Source organism: Oncorhynchus nerka, linkage group LG6 (genome assembly GCF_034236695.1).
Source record: "Oncorhynchus nerka isolate Pitt River linkage group LG6, Oner_Uvic_2.0, whole genome shotgun sequence".
Taxonomy (NCBI): domain Eukaryota; kingdom Metazoa; phylum Chordata; class Actinopteri; order Salmoniformes; family Salmonidae; genus Oncorhynchus; species Oncorhynchus nerka.
In genome coordinates, this window is record NC_088401.1 from 61,864,486 (window position 1) to 61,887,142 (window position 22,657).

Sequence of the window (22,657 nt, forward strand, 5' to 3'; positions counted from 1 at the left end):
CTTAACTGACTTGTCTAGTTAAATAAAGATAAAATAAATAAAAAATTCAAGCAGCTGAAAGTAACTTATTTCTGAAGTGAGGTAGTCTTTGTGGTGGTTGTTTTTCAAAGTAATTGGTCATTTGGATTTTACCTAGACTTTTCCATTTAGAATATACCTATTGCATTTGTTTCATATTTAATTTCCTTTCCACCTCCCCAGTTAACAACGTAATTGCTTATTTTATATTTTATATTTGATTTAATATCAGTGATGTAACATTGTGGGGCTTTTACCTCAGGCAACATTCGAATCCCTTCCGTATAACCAAAGGTGAAAGCTTTGTTGCCCCTTTTGAAGGGATTCATTTCCACATGAAAGGAGAGGTTCTGTCCAATCCTTTTATACAGCTCCATTTAGTTGTTGAGAACAATAGTGTATCAACAAAAGGCTACATCCTCCACACTATGTGGCTAACACACTGTACATACACTAGAGCTTAATAGCCATTGATACTCTTTAATGTTATGTACCTATTCATGTAACTGACAAAACAGGCCATTATTCTGAACATACTGATAGCCTCATGGTGTCTGATTCCACAGTGGCAGATTCCCACATAGAGGCTGGAAACGGAATGAGTCAAGTAGCATCACTATCCTTATGGCTTGTCCCATATGTTTCCTCTGGTGAGTCAGTGCATCTGTAACCCACACGGAGCCCTTTATTCCTTAATGTATGTATGCTTTGCTCCTAGGCTTCAGTGCAGAAGTTTCTAGGTCTTATTGTATATGCATATGAATGCTGGAGCAGCTGCAGAAGTAACAACAGCAGAGGAAAGTAAGATGGTATTATTTCCAAGTGTAATACACAGAGGGCAGAGTTGGCATTTTTGGGACTATTTCATTGGTTCAATGCTGGGAAAGCTACAATAATAAATAATGCATTATGATTCAAATATTCTCATTTTAGCTAATGATATGTCAAGTTTGTCTGTCAGTATCACAACACTTTGTAGTCTATGTGTACTGTATGTTGATAAGAATGTTATTATCTCCAATAGAGGGCATAGTAGACTGTATAGACATGTTAGTGCTTTTGTGTGTGGTAGAGAAACCCAGTCCTTTCAGTAGTTCTTATTTCACAAGGCTCTGAAAATGCATTAGAACATATAACACTGAAATGAGAGAAGGTGAGAAGTTTTATTTACTGTAGCTGTGATCTGAATGGAGCATGGAGGTGAAACTGAAACTTGCCTTTTGCGCAAAATAACTGTGAAAACAAATTAGATGTCCGAGTGCTATATGCAATGTGGATACCAGGTAAAGCTGTGTCTGAGTGGAAAATAGTGGGTACTATCATATCACTGAAGTGGTTTGGAATGCCACACCAGGGTCAGACAATAACGAAAGTGTTAGTGATAAAAAGGGAGTTTTTGTCTCTTCAAGGACTGACTTTCAGAGTTGACAGTTTGCTCTTTTAGCTCTTCACCTCAATGACAAAACTTTGAGCTCCTTCATCTTTTTGTTCAACTGTTGTACTATCCAACACTTTCTTTTTCAAACTAAACTTGGAACATGTTGCAGAAGAGACATATTTGTGCGTTGGAGCCTGTGAGGTAGGGGACATTTGTTTTTTACAAAAATGTATCTCCTATTTATTTTTTTATTTTTTACTCTGGCATGCCCTTGAGCAAATATTCAAAGGCGGTTTTAGATAGATTTCTGGGCACTTGCCATTCATGCAGATAATGCCATTTGATGAAGGCAACGTTTTGATGTGTCGGGATGATAATGGTGAACCCGAGGTTGGCCTCGTTGGGTAGAGAGAAGCTGTTTTCTGTGATAACTTCATTGCTGCATGTGGTCGAACGTGGGGGAAATTCAGGAAGGGGGATTAAAAAAAGTGCCCAGTCAGAGTAGTATTGTTAGTCCCCCTACTGTGCACTGGACCTGCGACAGCTATAGTTTACGTTTCTGATGTGCCAAGGTATTGCCGGACCCCTCTTGTCTTAGAACCTGGCAGAGCCCTTGCCTCGAGAGTTTTTAGGTGGGATTAGTCAATGCTTTTGTAATTAATGAAACTGCTTTCCCCCCCTGTTGATCCTTTAAATGCTAACATTTGAATACCATCAGATTGAGTTAAAAAGTTGTTTATTAATCTTTCTGATTCAAGTAAATTCAAAGCAATAAGCCAAATGTTACATGAGTAAAGAGGAAGGCAATGGGATGTAATCTCAAGATCTAGAAAGTTTATACACTTTTCACACACACGCGCACACACACAGACACACACACACAGACACACACACACACACACACACACACACACACACACACACACACACACACACACACACACACACACACAGTTATTCTAAGTAGGCTGGCCTATATATTTAGAGCTGTGACTAGTGTGATGAGTAATAACTCCATCCATAAATAAAGCATTTGTACTGGACATGTACAGGCTACCTATCATTTTATTTTGAAGTGATGGTAGCCTACTGTTTTCACTTGTTACAAAAATAAATTGAGATGTAAATTAATACCTACCTTAGGCTTCTGCCATTACTCAAATGCTTTATGCAATTTGTCATGAGCGGTGGCATGTGACACACAAGGGACAGTTTGCAAGGATATCAGAAGCACCCATATAGAAGAGTGGAGCGCACTCAGCCCAGTGGAGGCTGATGGACTCGCTGCGCATTTCTCCTGCTAACAAGTGTATACAGGACAAAACACCAGCATTATGTAATTGGAGAGCGTCGTCTGCACTACTAAAAAGCCTCAATATTAATAAGACGTCCGCATTTACATGACGACCAAAAAGAGGCAGTCTGAATTGCTGCAGACAAGGGAATTGATAGCTTACCCCTGAGCGGACTAAGATACTTGTAAGAAATCTTGGCAGTACGTATTCTTGACACGTACTGAAATCTTGATATTCAGCACCGCACACCTTCAAACTGCATGACATCGTTGTCTCGTGGTCTGTTATTAAGGAATTTGCAACAACGAAGACTACTTGGCACACATTTTATTTTCAAGGATATTGAGGGTGTGAGTGCGTGAAATTTCACTCACCATCATCACCGACGGACAAAGCGGGGCGCAAGTTTGGATGTCTCTTGTGGAAGTTGTTCTGCGGCTCCGGACAACGGGACTGTTCAGTTAGTTCCACCAGGTAAGGAAGGGAAAAAACTATTACCTTTGGTGCTGACACATGCGTGTTTAATTTTCACTGAAAATCTACTATTTTCAATATTCAAATCGATGATTTTATCCACAAACATGGACAAATAATAGCCTAAATAACGTCAGATGTAGTGTTCTATGGGCTACAGGTTCATGGCAGTAAATTAGGCCTACTGTTTCTTCAGAACAGATTCGTTTTTTATATAAACTTGATCGCATAAGGCATGGATAAAAATAAATAAAAAGGAAAAGTCCATTCAAGTACTTGCTTCAGCAGTGTGGCATACAATTTTCGTCCAGTAAAGCATTACTCTAGTTCAGACAAGCAGCTCCACCACTCAGTAAATCGGCATTGGGTTATTATTAGCCTATCCATCATCATTCCTATAGGTCGAAGTAAAACGACTGTTCTATGTCCCCTGGATAGTTTGTTCATTCTTGAGTTTATCTGTTCATGGGTCTTACTGTCTGTCTAGATCAGGGATGGGCAACTTTGATGGGGTGGGGGCCACAAAAAAATCTGAACTCATAATTAGTGGCCGCTGTGGCTCGCGGGTCTGCATACCCACATCCATAACCACACATGCAGTCAACTGATTTGTGCAATCAATCTATTTGTGCAGTTAAACTACTTACTTCTTAACTAAATACAAAACACCAGTAGCCAGGGCCAGTTCTAGCCTGTTGGGGGCCCTAAGTGAGATTTGAATGACCCCCCCACCTCGTGATCATGCAAAAGAGAAACATTTGACACATTTTGCCATGGAGGAAATTGTGAAATTTTATGACCATTTTCATGCAATTCTATTCATTTTGCCATGGGGCAGAGATTTTGTTTGCAGTTTTACAGCTAATTTCCTGCAATTCAACATATTTGGCCATGACTTATGCCATGTTAATATGATATTTGAGTGTGATAGCTACCTAGCTACTAACTTAGCAAGTTAAATGCACAACTGCAGCATTTAGCACCTTTTAAAAAGTTAACTTAATAGTTATAAGATATCTAGCCGGCAAACGTTTAGTTGAGAATTCTATACTGTAACTGGAACACCTGGCGCGTGCTGCACAACAGTGAGTCACTCACAAGGCTCCCATCTTTGTGTGCTTGTAAACAAACACCACCTGACTGGGGACTACCGGTAAGCTTCGTAATGAAACATTTTGTGACAGGTGAAATGAAGAATGCGATCTTCTTTATCTCCTAACATATTGCACTAATTATAGTTTCAACGGTATTGACAGTATTGAAAAACCATCCCATGGCTTTTTCCAAATACCTCTGTATGCGGTATATACGGTATACCGCCCCAGCCTAATTTCTAAATTGCACCTTGTGTATTCTACTACTCTATGTCTCAACAATAAGTTCAACATAAACGCAACATGCAACAATTTCAAATACTTTTTTGAGTTACATTTCATATAAGGAAATCAGTCAATTGAAATAAGTTAATTAGGCCTTAATCTGTGGATTTCACATGACTGGGAAATCACATACCTTAAAAAAAAGTAGGGGCGTGGATCAGAAAACCAGTCAATATCTGGTGTGACCGCCTCATGCAGCGCGACACATCTTCTTTGCATAGAGTTGATCAGGATGTTGATTGTGGCCTGTGGAATTTTGTCCCACTCCTTCAATAGCTGTGCAAAGATCCTGGATATTTGCGAGAACTGGAGCACCCTGTTGTACACGTTGATCCAGAGCATCCCAAACATGCTCAATGGCTGACATGTCTGGTGAGAATGCAGGCGATGGAAGAACTGGGACATTTTCAGCTTCTAGGAATTGTGTACAGATCCTTGCGACGTGGAGCCATACATTATCATATTGAAACATGAGGTGATGGCGGCAGATGAATGGCACGACAATGGGACTCAGGATCTTGTCACTGTATTTCTGTGCATTCAAATTGCCATTGATAAAATGCAATTGTGTTTATTTTGTCCATAACTTATGCCTGCCCATATCATAACCCCACTGCCACCATGGGGCACTCTGTTCACAATGTTGACATCAGCAAACCACTCGCCCACACGACGCCATACAAGCTATCTGCCATCTGCCCGGTAAAGTTGAAACTGGGATTCAGCAATGAAGAGAACACTTCTCCAGCATGCCAGTGGCCATCAAAGGCGAGCATTTGCCCACTGAAGTTGGCTACGCCGCCAAACTGCAGTCAGGTGAAGACCCTGGTGTGCAAGACGAGCAAGCAGATGCGCTTCCTTGAGACGGTATCTGACAATTTGTGCAGAAATTCTTTGGTTGTGCAAACCAACAGTTTCATCAGTTGTCTGAGAGGCTGGCCTCAGACAATCCCGCAGGTGAAGAAGCCGGATGTGGAGGTCCTGGACTGGCGTGGTTACACATGATATGCGGCTGTGAGGCTGGTTGGATGTACCGTCAAACTGTCCCTTGTGTGCCACATGAGCGGTGGCATGTGACACACAAGGGACGGTTTGCAAGGATATCAGAAGCACCCATATAGAAGAGTGGAGCGCACTCAGCCCAGTGGAGGCTGATGGACTCACTGCGCATTTCCCCTGCTAACAAGTGTATACAGGACAAAACGCCAGCATTATGTAATTGGAGCACGTTGTTGTACACGTTGATCCAGAGCATCCCAAACCTGGCTTATGGTAGAGAAATTAACATTAAATTCCCTGGCAACAGCTCTGGTGAACATTCCTGCAGTCAGCATGCCAATTTCATGCTCACTCAACTTGAAACATCTGTGGCCTTGCGTTGTGTGACAAAACTGCACATTTTAGAGTGGCCTTTTATCTTCCCTAGCACAAGGTGCATCTGTGTAATGATCATGCTGTTTAATCAGCTTCTTGATGTGCCACACCTGTCAGGTTGATGGATCATCATGGCAAAGGGGAAAGTCTCACTAACAGGTACTGTATGTAAACACATTTGTGCACAAAATGTGAGCGAAATAAGATTTTTGTTCATATGCAACATTTCTGGGATTTTTTTATTTCAGCTCATGAAACATGGGACCAACACTTTACATGTTGTGTAAAAAATCCCAGAAATTTTGCATATGAACAAAAATCTTATTTCGCTCAAATTTTGTGCACAAATGTGTTTATACACAAATATATATTTATATATATATATATATATATATATATATATATATATATATATATATATATATATATATATACTGAATGTACCAAAAATTAAGGACACCTGCTCTTTCCATTACATAGAATGACTAGGTGAATACAGATGAAAGCTATGATCCCTTATTGATGTCACATGTTAAATCAACTTCAAACAGTGAAGATGAAGGGGAGGAGACAGGTTACAGAAGGATTTTTAAGCTGGAGACAATTGAGACATGGATTTTGTATGTGTGCAATTCAGAGAGTAAATGGGCAAGACTGAAGATTTAAGTAGCTTTGAACGGTGTATGGTAGGTGCCAGGTGCACCTGTTTGTGTCAAGAACTGCAATGCTGCTAGGATTTTCACACTCAACAGTTTACCGTGTGTTTCAAGAATGGTCCACCACCCAATGGACATCCAGACAACTTGACACAACTGTGGGAAGCATTGGAGTCATCATGGGCCAGCATCCATGTGGAACGCTTTCAACATCTTGTATAGTCCATGCCCTGGCGAATTGAGGCTGTTCTGATGGCAAAAGGGTGGGGTGCAACTCAATATTAGGAAGGTGTTCTTAATGTTTCGTACACTCAGTGTGAATGTTTTTGGAAATGTACCCATGGGCTGGCAGTTGCCCATCCGTCGGCCTAGATACATAAATACATGATAGTGAATGACGGCTGGGCCTATTATCCTGCATAGGGTCAATTCTGCATAGGGAAATATTTGTATTGGGATAATGTGATGTTTGGTACTTGTGTGTATGTTGTTATTTGTGACCTGGCAATACCCCTGACTACATGTATATATAATATTGCATAATGTATAGGCTAATTCATAAGGCATTATAAATGCCTCATATTGCATTATGAAGAGGTTATGCACAGGAATTGTTACCAACATCCCATATGCCTGTTATGGACATATTAACTAATAACAGCCATCAGAAATAATGCCACAGGAGATGTTGCTTGGGGTTGGGACTGCAGTTCATTAAGTCCCCAGTTCATTACACCTTATTGCAGCCATTACTTAGCCTACCTATAATTCACCTGATTCCCCCAGTCATGACGGAGAATAATTGATTTCATTTGAGTGTTTTTCTCACTTTGAAGCTGATATAGCGAAGGCGGTCACTGAGACCTGGTCCACCTAAATGAAATCAGACAACTTCTAATATATTGCTTTACCACATTCACAATCAAACTTTCAGATAAGCTTTATTGTGATAAAGGAGTATATAGGAGTTTCTGGCTTTATACTGAGCCATTTAACACAAATGGTACATCAACTGAACAATGTTTTGCCTATTTTTTTTTACACTTGTCCACACAAAACACATGAAATATATTGTGGGTTGCAAAATATGATGGTCTGGAAGTAGTTTCATTGAATTTATTCCATAGGCCTACAATGTAAATACCATTTGTATTTCAATCACACATGTCAGTTGCCTCATTTAGGAACGTGTTAACATTTTTTTTAATAAACATTTTTTTGAAGAAAGTCCAGAGGGGTGGTGCTGGGTGGGACATCTCCGGGTGGGACATCTCCGGGTGGGACATCTCCCTCCCTCCTGTTATCTTGCTCATTACATTTATATTGTCTCTTCCTGTGGACGCTCAAATGTTGATCATATGAAATGTTAGAAACATTAGATATGTCAAATAGCATGAATGAGGCATATGTTTCAACACATCAGAGTAAACATGTGAAGGTTAATGCAGCTTGTCAAACTGTGCACAGATCCCTGGTCCCAGCAGATCGTTTTTATGGCATAATTTGCTTTGCATAATTGCTGGCCTCTATCTTCTACTGTTAACACACAGACTGCTACTGTTAGCACACAGCCTGCTACTGTTAACACACAGCCTGCTACTGTTAACACACAGCCTGCTACTGTTAACACACAGCCTGCTACTGTTAGCATACAGCCTGCTACTGTTAACACACAGCCTGCTACTGTTAGCACACAGCCTGCTACTGTTAGCACACAGCCTGCTACTGTTAACACACAGCCTGCTACTGTTAACACACAGCCTGCTACTGTTAACACACAGCCTGCTACTGTTAGCATACAGCCTGCTACTGTTAACACACAGCCTGCTACTGTTAGCACACAGCCTGCTATACTGCTGTTTGGCTGATCTGTTATCTTACCTGTTTTTTTCTGAATTCTCACTGAATCCTCATGCCGCTGTTTGAGTTTTTGCCTGAGAGACAAATTGATATTCTAGCTCTTACATGGTCCAATCGATATTGTTTATAAATCAATATGGATGGAGTATATTTTATTGATTTTATATGACTGTAGACGAAAGCAGGGAATTGTGTCCTTACGTTTATTCAAACTAGTGTAGGTTACATTTTGAAATAAATGAATGAATGAGACTCTCGTAATGTTTTGTTGCAGCAGTGCCATGGGTGAAAGTTATACGGTACTACATTATTGCATTTTAAGGTAGGTGAACAAGCTTTTGGATCTCAATCAGAATGACAATGACAGTTTCTCTTTGAAATTGTCTTTAATAAAAAGACTGATATATGTGGCACATGATATGGTCTTTATAGATACATGTGAAAAAGTCCCAATGGATACATTTATCTCCCTGGAATTAATTTGGATAAGCACAATACAAGTTATACATAAAATGTATGCATGCATGACTGTAAGTCACTTTGGATAAAAGCATCCCGCTTAATGACATATATTATTTTATTATTATATTACATAGTTTGACAGTGTGGCAGCAGAGACTTGATGGCTGTACTCTGAAAGTCAACCAAATACTTTTTGGAGAATTGCATGCTCTTGAAATGTACTCATGGTAGGGATATTTGATGACAGCCTGTGATGTATTGCCACCATCATTCTTAACACATGTTTAGGGCAGTTGGCTACCAAAACTGTCCTGCAATTTCTTTTAACACCTACTACTGTAAGACTGTAGCTATTTTAAACCATAGCCACTATTGAAACACATAGCATCTGGACTTAGTATCCAAGTCACTTATTTGGCTCACTGAAATATGGACACTTCAGATGCTTTGGCTGTATGTTTTCCTTTGGAATTGTGTAACATCTATGTGAGCCATACACACCTTTGTACATTGGTTTCCAGCAACTCCTGCTCAGTATAGTTATGGGCTGTACTTGTTTTTCACTAGCCAAACCCAGCAGGCAAAATGTGGCATTGGGCATCATAATGATGTTTTTCTGGTAGTGAACTGTTTCTTTTCAGATGGCTTGTGTGATGACTAACCTTTTCTGAGACCTGAAGACTTGCCTAGGCTTTAGCTCAGCTGGAAAACACAGTATTAAGGCACACAGACGACACAGGTTCAAACTCAGACTGTATATGTTTTAGACATTGTATATTGTTTTATCATGAAAGAAAATCTATTGTTCTCCAATACGCGGTTCCTTAAGCGCTTGAAAAACTAAGCTGCGTGCATTGCAGCTTTGGTTTGTTTCTGCCTTTTATTTCTGGGCCGAAAGCCACCTGCGATTAGCCACATGGTGGCATCCTGCTGACCAGGCGCCAGGGGCCATACCCGACTCACTGGAGCCTGTCTCTGGAACCAACAGATTTACATTCATATTCCTCACTGGCAAGCATATGTCAGCTTTTAGCAAGAGGACCGTAGTAATAAGATTGATCAGGAGCGGGGCTGGCATTGTAACAAAGCACCTCAGGTATCTTTCGATCAACACTTAGTAGGGAGACTGGTCTGCGGTAACACTGATCTACCCAAATTCTCATCTTGTTGCCTGTGTAACTTGAACCCTTCTTTGTCACAGATATCCTCCTATCCATAAATGACGGCCTTCGATCACACTGTATCATGCAGTACGCACCGAAAAACACAGTTTGAACACAGTGAGAACTTGGAAAGATGCTTTCGTTCTCGTGATATCCATGTGTCGTTTAATGCTACAGGATTTCATTAAAAAATGTGTGAAGAAAACAACCCACTCTAGACGTGGAACTAGAGTACAAAGCTTGAACATCTCAGAACGATCTCTTTGATCACCCTAAATGTCGCTTTTGAACCCTCTCTTTCTAAGGTCTGGACAGTGTTTGCCATACAATGCAATATTGGCCTTTGCAAGCTTCCTCTGAAAAGGAGCTGCCAAGTGCTTCAGGTCAGGCTCTTTTGTGTCCCTCAGACAGCCCAGTGGGATGTTGGATGTCAGCTCTGCTCGTCGATGGAGCCACTTGACGACCTCAATAATTCAGTTGAGGTGACCTGGGTAATGCCAAAAGCCCCTGGTCTGGCAGGCTGATGAAGAGCCATGATAGACCAGGGCCAGCTGCTAGTTCCTGAGGGACCCTACTCAGCAACACTTCTCCCCATTCTCAATGGGGGTGAAGACAGAAAATATAAAAAAATCAAGACATTGAGTAGTTTGGGGGGGGAAATATTGTAATGATATACAGGTCAATGGTCATTGACATCCAGCACGCCATCACTTGTATTCAAGAATTTGGTCTTTTTCACCCCCAGAAATTAAGAAACAGCCAGCGCAACGTCAGTGGAATTTCAGATGGATGGTTCTTTAATAAGGGCTGTGGTCTTTCTGTATTCTGATAGTGTGTTATCATGACCTATATATTCTTCCCCATAATGCTGACACCTGTAGAATAAAATCCCCCAGTTAATTTGTTCTGTTGTTTGATTAATGCACATCTTTAAGTGGTAATATACTCATTATATTATTCTCTGTTAAGTGCATAAACTGCATACGATCATGTTGTCCCTAATTTTGTCGTGCATGTAACAATTCACAGATGGCTCCAATTTTTTGACTATGTAGTAGTAGGCTTCATTCTTTGCACAAACAGAATCCTATCACAATTAGCTTTCCCTGATGGTTTAGACTGTCTTACTGCGGTTGTTAACGTGGAGTCAGACTCTTTCAGTAATCACAATTTCTTCCTGTAACCAATTCAAGAGTTGAATGTATTGCCAGCTCACATTGTCTGACTAAAATATATCTCAGGAGAAATGGAAGGGTTTATCCTTGCTTGTAAAAAGAAAATATGCCTTTTTATCTACATTCAGACTCAGCACTTTTGAGTAACATCCAGCATTTTAATGTTTAACCAATAACATGGTTTGAATGCACACAGCATTCAGTTTCAATTTTGCTTTAATCCATTCATATTATGTCTATTTTGAAGCTTCAACATTTATGCCACCTCATATGCCATTGACAGCAAACAAGTACTTTAGGAACAATCCAAGTAGAATTTACTACCGAGACATAAATAAGGATATGTGGAATTTAGCATTTAGGAATGTTTGACAAATGTTTTGCCAATCAGTAATTGAAGTGTGACACTCTATTTTCATTTCCTCACCAGTTTCATTTGAGGCTACAGTCCCATTTTCTTTCAGTTATTAGAAAATATGTTTGACAAATGTTATGTACATCATGCAATATTTTGAAATATCATGTCATATTTTTCATTCAACCACTCATTGTCAGTTTACGTCAGTGCCTGCGATTGCCTTACAACCTCATTACAACTCCACCACTGCCCAAATGTAATTTATTTCTCTAAGGGCATACTGATCATTGTGCTATTTGACTGTACATTTTTACAATTCCGTTGATGATATATTTTCAGATGCAGGTAATCAGGCCTAATTACTTTAAATGTGGTGAATATTCACAACCATGGCCAAGCAGCCATTCCTACACAGTTCCATTAAGTTAATTTAGATTCATAATATTCAGTACCTCCTGTATACAATAAAACAACTTATATCTCTGTACTGATGTGTATTATTTAGAAAAGGAATGGAACATTGAAGTAAGGCAGTGGCTAATGGAACATTGAAGTAAGGCAGTGGCTATTGGAACATTGAAGTAAGGCAGTGGCTAATGGAACATTGAAGTAAGGCAGTGGCTAATGGAACATTGAATTAAGGCAGTGGCTAATGGAACATTGAAGTAAGGCAGTGGCTAATGGAACATTGAAGTAAGGCAGTGGCTAATGGAACATTGAAGTAAGGCAGTGGCTAATGGAACATTGAATTAAGGCAGTGGCTAATGGAACATTGAATTAAGGCAGTGGCTAAATGAACATTGAAGTAAGGCAGTGGCTAATGGAACATTGAATTAAGGCAGTGGCTAATGGAACATTGAAGTAAGGCAGTGGCTAATGGAACATTGAAGTAAGGCAGTGGCTAATGGAACATTGAATTAAGGCAGTGGCTAATGGAACATTGAAGTAAAGTGGCTAATGGAACATTGAAGTAAGGCAGTGGCTAATGGAACATTGAAGTAAGGCAGCTAATGGAACTAAGGCAGTGGCTAATGGAACATTGAAGTAAGGCAGTGGCTAATGGAACATTGAAGTAAGGCAGTGGCTAATGGAACATTGAAGTAAGGCAGTGGCTAATGGAACATTGAATTAAGGCAGTGGCTAATGGAACATTGAAGTAAGGCAGTGGCTAATGGAACATTGAAGTAAGGCAGTGGCTAATGGAACATTGAAGTAAGGCAGTGGCTAATGGAACATTGAAGTAAGGCAGTGGCTAATGGAACATTGAATTAAGGCAGTGGCTAATGGAACATTGAAGTAGGGCAGTGGCTAATGGAACATTGAATTAAGGCAGTGGCTAATGGAACATTGAAGTAAGGCAGTGGCTAATGGAACATTGAAGTAAGGCAGTGGATAATGGAACATTGAATTAAGGCAGTGGCTAATGGAACATTGAATTAAGGCAGTGGCTAATGGAACATTGAATTAAGGCAGTGGCTAATGGAACATTGAATTAAGGCAGTGGCTAATGGAACATTGAAGTAAGGCAGTGGCTAATGGAACATTGAAGTAAGGCAGTGGCTAATGGAACATTGAAGTAAGGCAGTGGCTAATGGAACATTGAATTAAGGCAGTGGCTAATGGAACATTGAATTAAGGCAGTGGCTAATGGAACATTGAAGTAAGGCAGTGGCTAATGGAACATTGAATTAAGGCAGTGGCTAATGGAACATTGAAGTAAGGCAGTGGCTAATGGAAGATTGAAGTAAGGCAGTGGCTAATGGAACATTGAATTAAGGCAGTGGCTAATGGAACATTGAAGTAAGGCAGTGGCTAATGGAACATTGAAGTAAGGCAGTGGCTAATGGAACATTGAAGTAAGGCAGTGGCTAATGGAAGATTGAAGTAAGGCAGTGGCTAATGGAACATTGAAGTAAGGCAGTGGCTAATGAAACATTGAAGTAAGGCAGTGGCTAATGGAACATTGAAGTAAGGCAGTGGCTAATGGAACATTGAAGTAAGGCAGTGGCTAATGGAACATTGAAGTAAGGCAGTGGCTAATGGAACATTGAATTAAGGCAGTGGCTAATGGAACATTGAAGTAAGGCAGTGGCTAATGGAACATTGAATTAAGGCAGTGGCTAATGGAACATTGAAGTAAGGCAGTGGCTAATGGAACATTGAAGTAAGGCAGTGGCTAATGGAACATTGAAGTAAGGCAGTGGCTAATGGAACATTGAATTAAGGCAGTGGCTAATGGAACATTGAAGTAAGGCAGTGGCTAATGGAACATTGAAGTAAGGCAGTGGCTAATGGAACATTGAAGTAAGGCAGTGGCTAATGGAACATTGAAGTAAGGCAGTGGCTAATGGAACATTGAATTAAGGCAGTGGCTAATGGAACATTGAAGTAGGGCAGTGGCTAATGGAACATTGAATTAAGGCAGTGGCTCATGGAACATTGAAGTAAGGCAGTGGCTAATGGAACATTGAAGTAAGGCAGTGGATAATGGAACATTGAATTAAGGCAGTGGCTAATGGAACATTGAATTAAGGCAGTGGCTAATGGAACATTGAAGTAAGGCAGTGGCTAATGGAACATTGAATTAAGGCAGTGGCTAATGGAACATTGAAGTAAGGCAGTGGCTAATGGAACATGGCTAATGGAACATTGAAGTAAGGCAGTGGCTAATGGAACATTGAAGTAAGGCAGTGGCTAATGGAACATTGAAGTAAGGCAGTGGCTAATGGAACATTGAAGTAAGGCAGTGGCTAATGGAACATTGAAGTAAGGCAGTGGCTAATGGAACATTGAATTAAGGCAGTGGCTAATGGAACATTGAAGTAAGGCAGTGGCTAATGGAACATTAAGGCAGTGGCTAATGGAACTAATGGAATTGAATTAAGGCAGTGGCTAATGGAACATTGAAGTAAGGCAGTGGCTAATGGAACATTGAAGTAAGGCAGTGGCTAATGGAACATTGAATTAAGGCAGTGGCTAATGGAACATTGAAGTAAGGCAGTGGCTAATGGAACATTGAAGTAAGGCAGTGGCTAATGGAACATTGAATTAAGGCAGTGGCTAATGGAACATTGAAGTAAGGCAGTGGCTAATGGAACATTGAAGTAAGGCAGTGGCTAATGGAACATTGAATTAAGGCAGTGGCTAATGGAACATTGAAGTAAGGCAGTGGCTAATGGAACATTGAAGTAAGGCAGTGGCTAATGGAACATTGAAGTAAGGCAGTGGCTAATGGAACATTGAAGTAAGGCAGTGGCTAATGGAACATTGAAGTAAGGCAGTGGCTAATGGAACATTGAAGTAAGGCAGTGGCTAATGGAACATTGAAGTAAGGCAGTGGCTAATGGAACATTGAAGTAAGGCAGTGGCTAATGGAACATTGAAGTGGCTAATGGAACAGTGGCTAATGGAACATTGAATTAAGGCAGTGGCTAATGGAACATTGAAGTAAGGCAGTGGCTAATGGAACATTGAAGTAAGGCAGTGGCTAATGGAACATTGAAGTAAGGCAGTGGCTAATGGAACATTGAATTAAGGCAGTGGCTAATGGAACATTGAAGTAAGGCAGTGGCTAATGGAACATTGAATTAAGGCAGTGGCTAATGGAACATTGAAGTAAGGCAGTGGCTAATGGAACATTGAAGTAAGGCAGTGGATAATGGAACATTGAATTAAGGCAGTGGCTAATGGAACATTGAAGTAAGGCAGTGGCTAATGGAACATTGAAGTAAGGCAGTGGCTAATAATGGAACATTAATGGAACATTGAATTAAGGCAGTGGCTAATGGAACATTGAATTAAGGCAGTGGATAATGGAACATTGAATTAAGGCAGTGGCTAATGGAACATTGAAGTAAGGCAGTGGCTAATGGAACATTGAAGTAAGGCAGTGGCTAATGGAACATTGAAGTAAGGCAGTGGATAATGGAACATTGAATTGGCAGTGGCTAATGGAACATTGAATTAAGGCAGTGGCTAATGGAACATTGAATTAAGGCAGTGGCTAATGGAACATTGAAGTAAGGCAGTGGCTAATGGAACATTGAAGTAAGGCAGTGGCTAATGGAACATTGAATTAAGGCAGTGGCTAATGGAACATTGAATTAAGGCAGTGGCTAATGGAACATTGAAGTAAGGCAGTGGCTAATGGAACATTGAATTAAGGCAGTGGCTAATGGAACATTGAAGTAAGGCAGTGGCTAATGGAACATTGAAGTAAGGCAGTGGCTAATGGAACATTGAAGTAAGGCAGTGGCTAATGGAACATTGAAGTAAGGCAGTGGCTAATGGAACATTGAAGTAAGGCAGTGGCTAATGGAACATTGAAGTAAGGCAGTGGCTAATGGAACATTGAAGTAAGGCAGTGGCTAATGGAACATTGAAGTAAGGCAGTGGCTAATGGAACATTGAATTAAGGCAGTGGCTAATGGAACATTTAAGGCAGTGGCTAATGGAACATTGAATTAAGGCAGTGGCTAATGGAACATTGAAGTAAGGCAGTGGCTAATGGAACATTGAAGTAAGGCAGTGGCTAATGGAACATTGAAGTAAGGCAGTGGCTAATGGAACATTGAATTAAGGCAGTGGCTAATGGAACATTGAAGTAGGGCAGTGGCTAATGGAACATTGAATTAAGGCAGTGGCTAATGGAACATTGAAGTAAGGCAGTGGATAATGGAACATTGAATTAAGGCAGTGGCTAATGGAACATTGAAGTAAGGCAGTGGCTAATGGAACATTGAAGTAAGGCAGTGGCTAATGGAACATTGAAGTAAGGCAGTGGCTAATGGAACATTGAATTAAGGCAGTGGCTAATGGAACATTGAAGTAAGGCAGTGGATAATGGAACATTGAATTAAGGCAGTGGCTAATGGAACATTGAATTAAGGCAGTGGCTAATGGAACATTGAAGTAAGGCAGTGGCTAATGGAACATTGAAGTAAGGCAGTGGCTAATGGAACATTGAATTAAGGCAGTGGCTAATGGAACATTGAAGTAAGGCAGTGGCTAATGGAACATTGAATTAAGGCAGTGGCTAATGGAACATTGAAGTAAGGCAGTGGCTAATGGAACATTGAAGTAAGGCAGTGGCTATTGGAACATTGAAGTAAGGCAGTGGCTAATGGAACATTGAAGTAAGGCAGTGGCTAATGGAACATTGAAGTAAGGCAGTGGCTAATGGAACATTGAATTAAGGCAGTGGCTAATGGAACATTGAATTAAGGCAGTGGCTAATGGAACATTGAAGTAAGGCAGTGGCTAATGGAACATTGAATTAAGGCAGTGGCTAATGTAACATTGAATTAAGGCAGTGGCTAATGGAACATTGAATTAAGGCAGTGGCTAATGGAACATTGAATTAAGGCAGTGGATATGATTGTGTGGATATGATACATACACTACCATTCAAAAGTTTGGGGTCACTTAGAAAGCACATTTTTTTTGTCCATTAAATAACATCAAATTGATCAGAAATACAGTGTAGACATTGTTCATGTTGTAAATTACTATTGTAGCTGGAAACAGCAGATTTTTTTATGGAGTATCTTCATAGGCATACAGAGGCCCATTATCAGCAACCATCACTCCTGTGTTCCAATGGCACGTTGTGTTAGCTAATCCAAGTTTATAATTTTAAAAGTCTAATTTATCATTAGAAAACACTTTTGCAATTATGTTAGCACAGCTGAAAACTGTAGTGCTGATTAAAGAAGAAATAAAACTGGCCTTCTTTAAACTGGCCTTCTAGGCAGAGTTGCAAAGAAAAAGCCATATCTCAGACTGGCTAATAAAAATAAAAGATTAAGATGGGCAAAATAACCCAGACACTGGACAGAGGAACTCTGCCTAGAAGGCCAGCATCCCAGAGTTGCCTCTTCACTGTTGACGTTGAGACTGGTGTTTTGTGGGTTCTATTTAATGAAGTTGCCAGTTGAGGACTTGTGAGGAGCCTGTTTCTCAAACTAGACACTCTAATGTACTTGTCCTCTTGCTCAGTTGTGCACCGGGGACTCCAACTCCTCTTTCTATTCTGGTTAGGGCCAGTTTGCACTGTTCTGTGAAGGGAGTAGTACACAGCGTTGTACGAGATCTTCAGTTTCTTGGCAATTTCTCGCATGGAGTAGCCTTCATTTCTCAGAACAAGAATGGACTGGCAAGTTTCAGAAGAAAGTTATTCGTTTCTGGCCATTTTGAGCTTGTAATTGAACCCACAAATGCTGATGCTCCAGATACTCAACTAGACTAAAGAAGGCTAGTTTTTTTGCTTCTTTAATCAGCACTACAGTTTTCAGCTGTGCTAACGTAATTGCAAAATGATTTTCTAATGATGAATTAGCCTTTTAAAATGATAAACTTGGATTAGCTAACACAACATGTCATTGGAACACAGGAGTGATGGTTGCTGATAATGGGCCTCTGTACACCTATATAAATGTTCCATAAAAATCAGCTGTTTCCAGCTACAATAGTCGTTTACAACATTAACAATGTCTACACTGTATTTCTGATCAATTTGATGTTATTTGAATGGACAAAGAAGTGGTTTTCTTTCAAAATCAAATACATTTCTAAGTGACCCTAAACTTTTGAAAGGTAGTGTATAAGGGGAGGTGTGAGTCTGATAACAGTATAGGGTATGTATATAGGTTGCTGGAAATAGATAAACAGACTTTCAATAGGACATGGAAAAACATACTATTACCGCTTCAGATAGCCTACAACATGTCAATATCTCTCTTTCTATGTGATCTTAGGCAACATTTTTATATTTGTTTTTTACATCCAAAGAGTGATAATGATTGCCTCATATTCTGCAATTTTGCTTGCATCAGCAGATTTTTTGCTTTGTATTAAGACTCAATGAACATTACTCATTTGAGTGTCGTTGTGCTTAAAGGTGATTGGTTGGATTTGTAGATATCTCGTTGCTGTTTATTATTTGGTGTCCTGTCTCACATGAAGAGATGCATTTCACCTCCGTGTCAAGCCCACCTCAAGTGAATCGCTGTGTATTTCAGAGAAATAAATCCCTGTTAGTTCTGGTTAAAGTTGGAATCTTAACACTGTTATACTCCCTCTGAGATCATTGCACAACAGTACACGTGATAGAACAGAGGAGTATGTACTACATTTTTTGACGCTCCTTTTCAAAGACAAAACTATAACAACTGTATTGGTACGCCCAGTGGCTCTGTTTCACCTTGCTCATATCTCAGCTTTAAGGTGAGGTCTATACTAATGTAAGATGTTGACATACTTCAGCATTTTCAGGGAATGTGATGGCATCAAGACTAGAACACAGGCAGAGCCAGGGAATCTGATGGCATCCAGACTAGAACACAGGCAGAGCCAGGGAATCTGCTTTCAACAGACAAACACTTCTGTGTCTCCAAAATCACTGGTGTCAGGAGGGAACAGGCAGCCGCTGATGGAAGAGTGCCCTTGTTACTCCTCACCCCATTCCAGAGAGTTAGAGAGGGGGAAGAGAAAGGAGAGAGGAGAGGATAGAGACTCGACAAGATGAATTATGCAAAGCTGTCAGAGCCGGCTATTGTTGGAGGTGCTGGCTGTGTTAAAGTGAGCCGGCCTGATCCCCACCACCCTCCATCACCACTTTCACGACTCCCTTGGCAAAGGACCGTACGGTCCCTGCAAAAACAAATAGGAAAGGGTGAGGCCACAGAGTGGAAAGGATGGGAAGGGCAGCTAGTTTGGCATTGTGGTGGCAAGTGGAACATCTGGGAGAGGGGGACACGATGGAAACGATAACCATACGTTTTTATTGGCTTTATTTACAGACTACAGAGTCAGGGGTTACGTCAGGTGGTAAACGATAACCATGTGTTTTTATTGGCTTTATTTACAGACTACAGAGTCAGGGGTTACGTCAGGTGGTAAACGATAACCATGTATTTTTATTGGCTTTATTTACAGACTACAGAGTCAGGGGTTACGTCAGGTGGTAAACGATAACCATGTGTTTTTATTGGCTTTATTTACAGACTACAGAGTCAGGGGTTACGTCAGGTGGTAAACGATAACCATGTGTTTTTATTGGATTTATTTACAGACTACAGAGTCAGGGGTTACGTCAGGTGGTAAACGATAACCATGTGTTTTTATTGGCTTTATTTACAGACTACAGAGTCAGGGGTTACGTCAGGTGGTAAACGATAACCATGTGTTTTTATTGGCTTTATTTACAGACTACAGAGTCAGGGGTTACGTCAGGTGGTAAACGATAACCATGTGTTTTTATTGGCTTTATTTACAGACTACAGAGTCAGGGGTTACGTCAGGTGGTAAACGATAACCATGTGTTTTTATTGGATTTATTTACAGACTACAGGTGGTAATTGCTGGCTTTTGGACCCAATCTTTTTATCTTATTACAAAATAATGCTTTTTGTTTATTGATGGAAATATCAGTCGATGGAAATACATTTGAACATCACACTTATAGGTCTATAGGTTAATGTTCTTTAGTGGAATTAAATTGGGGCGTGTGTATTTTCATTAGTCATCATTTATCTTATTTATCAAACACAACTAGCACATGCGCACAGCATACAGAGATTATTTTGAGCTTGAAATGTGTGATTTGATAAGACCAGTCATTGCTTGCACCACAATTCTAAATGCAATCGCATGGCCACGATTAAAAAGAGCTACTATTTTTATTTCTCACCTGGCAATTGAAGGGCGCTTCCCATTTGCCATTCAACTGCATAGTCAACGGTAGGCAGTCTATCACCATGCCACCCAATGTGAGCTGGAGGCAGTATGCATTTTCAAGACATATACTTAATTTTAAAAAACCTGAACGTTTACTTCAGATTGTGAGGCATGTCTTTCCGTGTTTCAAAGTAGCCTAGGAACCATAGAAACGTAGAGGCAATTATTTTATAAAGACTTCCTCATATGCAGTTGAAACCAGCATTTTTCTCCTCTTATTTCAAATCAACTTTCTTTCATTGTCTAGAAGCCAAAGGCACAATCCTAGTCATATTAGAAACCCATCCTAGTTGCTGCATCTTTAGATTTCCCCTCTTTCTAAGTTTCTAACAGACATTTTTATCTCTGTCACATGTGGAACTGCTCGCATCAGATGTGCTGTTTAGAATGGTGTTTTCCCGCAAATTGCATTTTGGCAAATGTTTGTAAATGACATTTTATTGTCTGCTTCATTACAGGAATTGCGTGTTCTGTTAAGATGAATTACCATAATTTAAATGTGAATTCTGTCATTCTGAGCACTGTGGGTGGACTCCCTAATGGGTTACGCACTCAATGCATATGGGTCCCATAATTTCTCAAATGGCCGTTAAATTAAACTCTTCCCAGTCACATTGTCCGGCGCCTCATTTTCCTTACGGAAACCCTGGGTCAGGGGGTCTGAGTTAATATTTAGAACAGGCCTTCGGAAATGTAATTACTTGAACAAAGAGGGCTTCGGGAAGATTTGCCGTTTCAGCAGGGAAGTCTCCAGTGGCTACTCTACTCTCTCTTTGCAAAATGCTGTTTGTGCTTACGTCAGGAATGTGGGTCACATTGGTTGAAACCAATTTATTTGTCTGTATTGGCTCTGAGCCACGTCTGTGGTGGCTTCTCCTTTGGTCCTCTCATGTGAATCGTGAGTGTGAAGCAAAAAAATCCAACACACAATCCCTGATTTTGTGTCCAAACAAGAGAATTGAGCCTAGATCATAAAAGCTTATATTCTTGAAAACTATGTTACCAAATTGACATCAAGACATTGCTTGACACTATATTATATATATAGTGTATGGTTAATGTTTAGAAGAACATTGAGACTGTATATAACAGAAGAAGCAGGTTTAGGAGGAACTGGCTGGGGAATCATAGACCTGAGTAGTACTGTGCTACGCTACATAGATCATGGAGTGTCACTTTCCCCTGCCTCACTGCCTTGTCAACGTTCCCACTGTGCCACTATAATACTGCAGTGTCGGCTTTTCCTCCTTGAGGTCATGGGTGACTGGCTGTCTCAATCAACCATATTATCAAAGGTGACACATACGGACCAGAGGGTTAGCATCCTAACAGTATGTAGGACAGTTCTCAATCCGAATGGGGAGACGTGGGGATAATTGTTGGTGTATTGCGGTAAGGCACTACGTGGACATTATGTAGGCCTTTTTGTGGTTTTGGTATCCAAGCAACGAAGTGGCTTAATCCTTAGATAGAACTTCCTTGAGCTCACAGCACAGCACACTACACCAGACAGCTTCTATGAGTATCTCCCTAGTGTCCTCAAAGCGTCCCCATGTACAGGAACTACCTTCATTACATTTTGATGAACTCCGAAAAATGTTGGCGTTAGTAACTTTGGATCCTCCTGAGGAAGGCAGTGTGTGTTCACATTAAAGACGTGCCCGGACGTTCACTTTGCTTTGTGCCACGACATTTCCCCATAACACACCCATGGGGACTTATAGCTGATTAGGACACTAATCTTATTCCCCCTGTTGGGTTGTCGGCGGCTCGACAGACAAGGCTCTTAGCAATATCGTCTATCAGCCCCTGTGTATAAAGTCTATAAATCAGAACGGATCACAATCGGGGAGGTTTGTGGGTGAGTCTGTTCGTGGCCACTGCACAATAATCTTTGTAAATGTGGTTTAACATCTCCACTCTTGTCTCTGCGTTTGAAAGTGTCTTTTAAGATTCCATCTCTGCATAGAAAGAAAGAACAACCTATCACCTAGTGAAAGGACTTCTCAGCAAAATTCTCAATAAAAACTTTGAGGTCGAGAAAATATTTTTTCATTTCTCTTGGATCCAAAGTTTCAGTTTCAGTACAGGGAAATGTGTAAGTGTCTGATACACCTGTCTTTGGGCTTCCAGCTGAGTCAAGACAGAAATGAAATCCTCACCAGTGAAAATCCCCCTTTTCACACTCTATAATTAAAGTATCTACATGACCTATCGACCTCATACACAAACACACGTCCAAGCTGTGGACCAAAGCAATTTAGTCAAGACAATGGAGGTCTGAACTGAGGCTGAAAGAATAAAAGAAGGGGGGAGTGAGAGGAGAGGA

The 22,657-nt window shown here is 40.5% G+C and overlaps 1 protein-coding gene across 1 annotated transcript in view; it reads left to right on the forward strand.

Moving 5' to 3' along the window:
• The first annotated feature begins 2,719 nt into the window (after positions 1-2,719).
• si:dkey-237h12.3 (teneurin-3) overlaps positions 2,720-22,657 on the forward strand; it is a 172,077-nt gene continuing 152,139 nt past the window's right edge. Inside the window, exon 1 of the mRNA XM_065019761.1 lies at positions 2,720-3,165. The gene's annotated coding sequence lies outside the window, so the exon portion shown is untranslated. The remainder of the gene's footprint in view (positions 3,166-22,657) is intronic.